The 4915-nt window shown below is 32.1% G+C and overlaps 1 pseudogene; it reads right to left on the reverse strand.

The window, feature by feature from the left end:
* Positions 1-4505: 4505 nt before the first annotated feature.
* On the reverse strand, positions 4506-4605 carry LOC122095167 (annotated as a pseudogene).
* Between the last annotated feature and the right edge of the window lie 310 nt (positions 4606-4915).

Below are 4915 nucleotides of genomic sequence, written 5' to 3' on the forward strand. Positions count from 1 at the left end.
AAGTAGTATGGAGGTTCCTCAAAAGAGTCCACCTAGAGCTCCCCTATGACCCAGCAATCCCACTTTTGGGCATTTACCCAAATGATCACAAACAAGACCACTATAAAGCTACCAGCACAACTATGTTTATTGCCGCATTATTTACGGTAGCTAAGATATGGAACCAAAACAGATGCCCCTCAGTAGATGAATGGATCAAGAAAATGTGTTATATATACAAAATGGAATTCTATGCCTCCATCAGAAAGAATGACATCGCCCCATTTGTTAGGAAATGGATTTGCCTTTCTTTTATGAAGAAAATACATAAATTCTATTGCATTTTTAATGCCTTATGATACTGAAGATTAAAATATAAACTATTAAAGCTTGAAAATAACTCATTTTCTTAGGAGTAGGACACAAAAGACAAGCTTAATCCATTTTAAAAGACCCTTATTTATACTACAAATTCACTCTTATAACTACAAAGATTCTAAAAATAAGAAGTGCAGTGACACAAATGAAATAATTTAACTGAATCATCTATTCAAAGGACTATGTTAATAGAAAACCAAGTTATAATAATAGTTAGCTTACCCAAGTCACTTACATCCTTTTATTCTATTTTATTTAGTTTCATAAGAACTGGTTTTTCATAAAATGATGCACAAATCCTATATACCCACTTACATTTTCAGATTTTAACAATATTTATTTCAGAAATGATTTTTGCTCTATAGTCAATGAACTTAAATAATACTAAAATATTCAAAGGGTCTTCAGAAATTACAAGACTCACTCTGGGATGTTATTTATATTGGAAAAGATTCGAAAAGCCTTATTTGTTAATGTTGTGATAGTTACTCCCATAAAAGAAACATTAGTGAAGATCTCATTGCAGGTACAAAACAACTTCAAATGCATCCACAATCTGGAGGTGACACATGCTTTTTGTTTGTTTGTTTTTGAAAGGTATATCTAACAAGCATATCCACAACACTGATTTTCAGTCAATATGATGGGATATTCAAACCTAATAAATACAGGGTAGATTATCTTAGTGAGAATAGATATGATCTTACGAAGAAAGTTGTTTTCAATAGAAATCCGGAAAGAGTTTATCCACTTTGTGTTTCATAGGATTAACCAGAGAGTAATACCTGTTTGGTCAAGTTGGCCAAACACACTCAATGTGTATATGTTAAAAGTATGACCAATTTAAGAGGTCAAATACATATTTTGTACTGACAGTCATCTTACAGAAATAACTTACTACCTAATTATTTCTGTATCTTCCTACCTAACATATAAAAGGAATTGAAAGTGATCTCTTTTATCTAACTTAATGTTGTAAATATTTTGATTATGATGACATTATTTGACATATATATGTACAGAAGGGTGGTTCCAATAAAATGACATGACAGAATGCTGATAAATAAAAACATTGCAACACAGCTCTTTTCAACCTCACCCTGTCCACATTGGCAAACAACATTGCATCAGCACACGTGCACATATACATATACACACATGTGTGCACATGTACACACACATATACATTCAGAGTTTATCATACAAAAAAGTTCAAATAAAATATTAGTGATTAGTACAAATGATAGTTTTCCTTATTAAAAAAAGTACACAATCTAGTCACCATGCATGTTTCATTGTACTTGCCTCTCCACAAATGACCACTTAATTTATTTTAATTAATTAATTAATTTGTTTGGTTCTAATACTAAGGCTTGAATTCAGGGCCTGGCTCTGTCCCAGAATTTGTTACTTTTTTGTTTTAGTTTTCTCAAGGCTAGCATTTTACTGCTTTCCCACAGCTACATTTCTAGCTTTTGCTGGTTACTTTCAAATCAGAATTTAATGGCCTTTTTTTCCCCTGCTTTTTCTGGTTTCAAACCACAATCCTCAGATTTCATCTTTCTTATTAGCTAGGATTAAAAACAAAAGCCACCAGTGTGGCTTCTTTTTCCTCTATAGTTATTAATGCACATACTTAGATAGTAATTTAAAACTGAGTGTATAGAAACAAGATGTATAGTGATGATATTGTCCTGTCAGAAATTCATGGTAGTAAATTTCTTCTTAAGGCCATAAACAAAAAATACCATGATATAATATAAGAGGACTCACTATTGAACATATGAGGTATAAGAGCTTTCTAATAGGTCCATTATTTATTGTTGCCCAACATTAGGAAAAAGTATAACGCAGTAATAAAATAGAAGTCCTTTGTATGACTACTTAAATTTCTTGTTTTTGTAAAGACACACATTTTCATCTAAAATAAGTAGGCCTGTCTATTGTCTTCATGTGATTTTGATGATTGAAGGTGCTTAATGAGAAGTCAAAATGTATTAGTAGTTCTTTGCTATCAATTAAATCTCACTTTTTCTTCCTGGAGAATATAATGATTAAAGCAATAATTCAGAATCAGCAAGCAATAGTTCAGAATCACGCTTCCAGTGCAAGTGGATCACCAGTAAGTAATCCTCAATACCATTTTCCACAAAGTTTTGTTACAGATACAATCGGCCTTCCTTCTCTAGCTGCTTTTCTAGAATAGACACATTCGTTCATTGTACAGGAAAAGTGTGATTTAACTGATTTGTCAGATCTGTTACTAGAATTGTCAAGGATTTATATTCTTGTCTGTAATTTAGTCAAAGCTATGTATCTTTGGGTAGGCTACTAAAATGTATTTACTAATTTCAAGTAAATACATAAATTCTATTTCCATCTCTTTTTTAAAAATAAAATTGTTTCCTCTATAAATTGATCAGAGGCATGGATGGAATTTGTGGCTAGCTAGGTCATTGTACATCTTTCTCTTCCTCTCTCTTTTTCATGATTCTCATAGATAATATGATTGCTCCATAATTATCTTAATTTATTTTGCTTTTATATTTTTGCTTGCATCATTTCACTTTCTGCTCTGCCATTATCCCAATCATTTTCATAGAAAGCATTATTTCCTATTTTCTCATTCCTAGAATAAGCTGCACATGAAGACACCACTGGTCATCATTTTCAGCCTATAACTTTGAATATAGAGGAAAATCTTTCTCTTTTCTCTATCAATTCCCTATTCACCAGTGAGAATAATTTAGAATAGAAAACATGGAAAAAGAGAAAACAAATCATGGTGAAAAAACAGAAGCAGAAAATTCATTGGATTTTTCTGACCAGTTCAACCAATCTGAATTATTGGGGAAATACATAGGCACCTCATTCCCAGTGGTACTCAAAGTCACTGGTTAGGCAATTCTGATGAAGACAAGGAACAAGATGAAAAAGTGAGGAATGGTATCATTTGCAAGAAAAAAGATGGAGAAGGATCCAAGCAAATTTCTTCTTTGGGCTGCCGAAAATACTCAGCTTACTACAGTGTAGACACTACTTTCCAAAAAGGCCACTCATGTGAATATTAGGAATGAGGATGAGTATACCCCACTTCATTGGCAACCCTACAATGGACACTTAGACCTTGTCCATGAGTTGGTGGCTCGAGGCAGATATTCATGAAATAATTGCCGATGGCCGGACACCCCTGCACAGTGCTTATACATGGAATAATACCAGAATTGCTTCTTTTTTACTTCATCATGATGCATATACCAATGTCCAAACTAAATGCCTCTTGACCCCCTTGCATCTTGCTGCTGGGAATAGAGGTAGAAAAAATATGCTGGATTGCCTTCTGTTGAACCATTTTATCAAACCAGGTCTGAAGAACAACTTGGAAGAAACTGCATTTGATATTGCAAAAAGCATAATATGTATCACTACATCTTTGAAGTTGTGGAAGGCTGTTCAAATTGTTCTCATATGTTGTAATGGTTCAGTTAAGTTTCTTAAATTTCAAAAATGATGGTCCATCTTTGTGTCCTTCCAAAATATTCTCACAATACAAAGTAACAGCAATATCTTACTATAAAAATTCATGGATTCCATGGTATTCTTCCAAGTGAATTGCCAGACTTTGATATCAAAATGTATTCAAGACTTGTTTGTATATATCTATAATGATTTCTGCAGAGTTTGTGATTTTTTAAAATCAGAAATAAGTTTAACTTACCTGTTGAAATGAGTAGTAAAGAAACTAAAGATATTTCTGGTACTTGTCTGAAAAAGTTTATTTTAAAATAGTCTGTATTCTATTTGTATAATGTCCAAAATCTATTTCATTCTCTCCAAATATAATACTTTGAATTCTACATTGATTTATAATATATAGGTTCATTAATAAATGTGTCCTTTCAGATTGCATTCCATATAGAAACAGTTTAAGATTCCGTTTTTCCTAGGTCCTTATAGTATTTTATTTCTTTGGGATAAAATGACAATGTTATCTAATTTCAAATGTTTTGTAAAGGTTATGCTATGTAAAGGCCTTTCTAAGATGAAGAGTTAATACACTGAAGACAAACTTTTAATTCTATGAACTAAATGTATTCTTTCACTTGTATCTTTGTAATCAACTTTTTAATAACTGTTTTTCATTTCTTGAATCCGAAGAATACTTCACAAATTTCCATATCATCCTTGTGGAAGTGCCATGTAATTCTCTGTATTGTTGCAATTTGGGTAGATGTGCTGCTGAAGCATGTAGTATCTTGTAAATTTAAGTAGTTAATGATGCAATCTTAATATAGGCATATATCTTTCGTTGCCTATTTGTAAAAAGGAAACCTTATTGTTCCTAGCAATGCTATTGATCTTATTTCCCTAAAATTCTGTGTAGAGTGGGGAAAAAATGTATATTGTTTAATCGATTGCTCACATTTCAACCTTTTTTGTCAATGGCTATTTTAAGTCTTTTTCATTTTAAACCTGATCATACATTGAAGCCTTTATAGCTAGGTCCAAAGGTGATGGCTTTTTCAAGTACTTATTTGTCCAACTGAGTTAGATTTGT

The sequence above is a fragment of the Dipodomys spectabilis genome, unplaced genomic scaffold (assembly GCF_019054845.1).
Source record: "Dipodomys spectabilis isolate Male_0828 unplaced genomic scaffold, ASM1905484v1 ptg000338l, whole genome shotgun sequence".
In the NCBI taxonomy this organism is placed as follows: Eukaryota; Metazoa; Chordata; class Mammalia; order Rodentia; family Heteromyidae; genus Dipodomys; species Dipodomys spectabilis.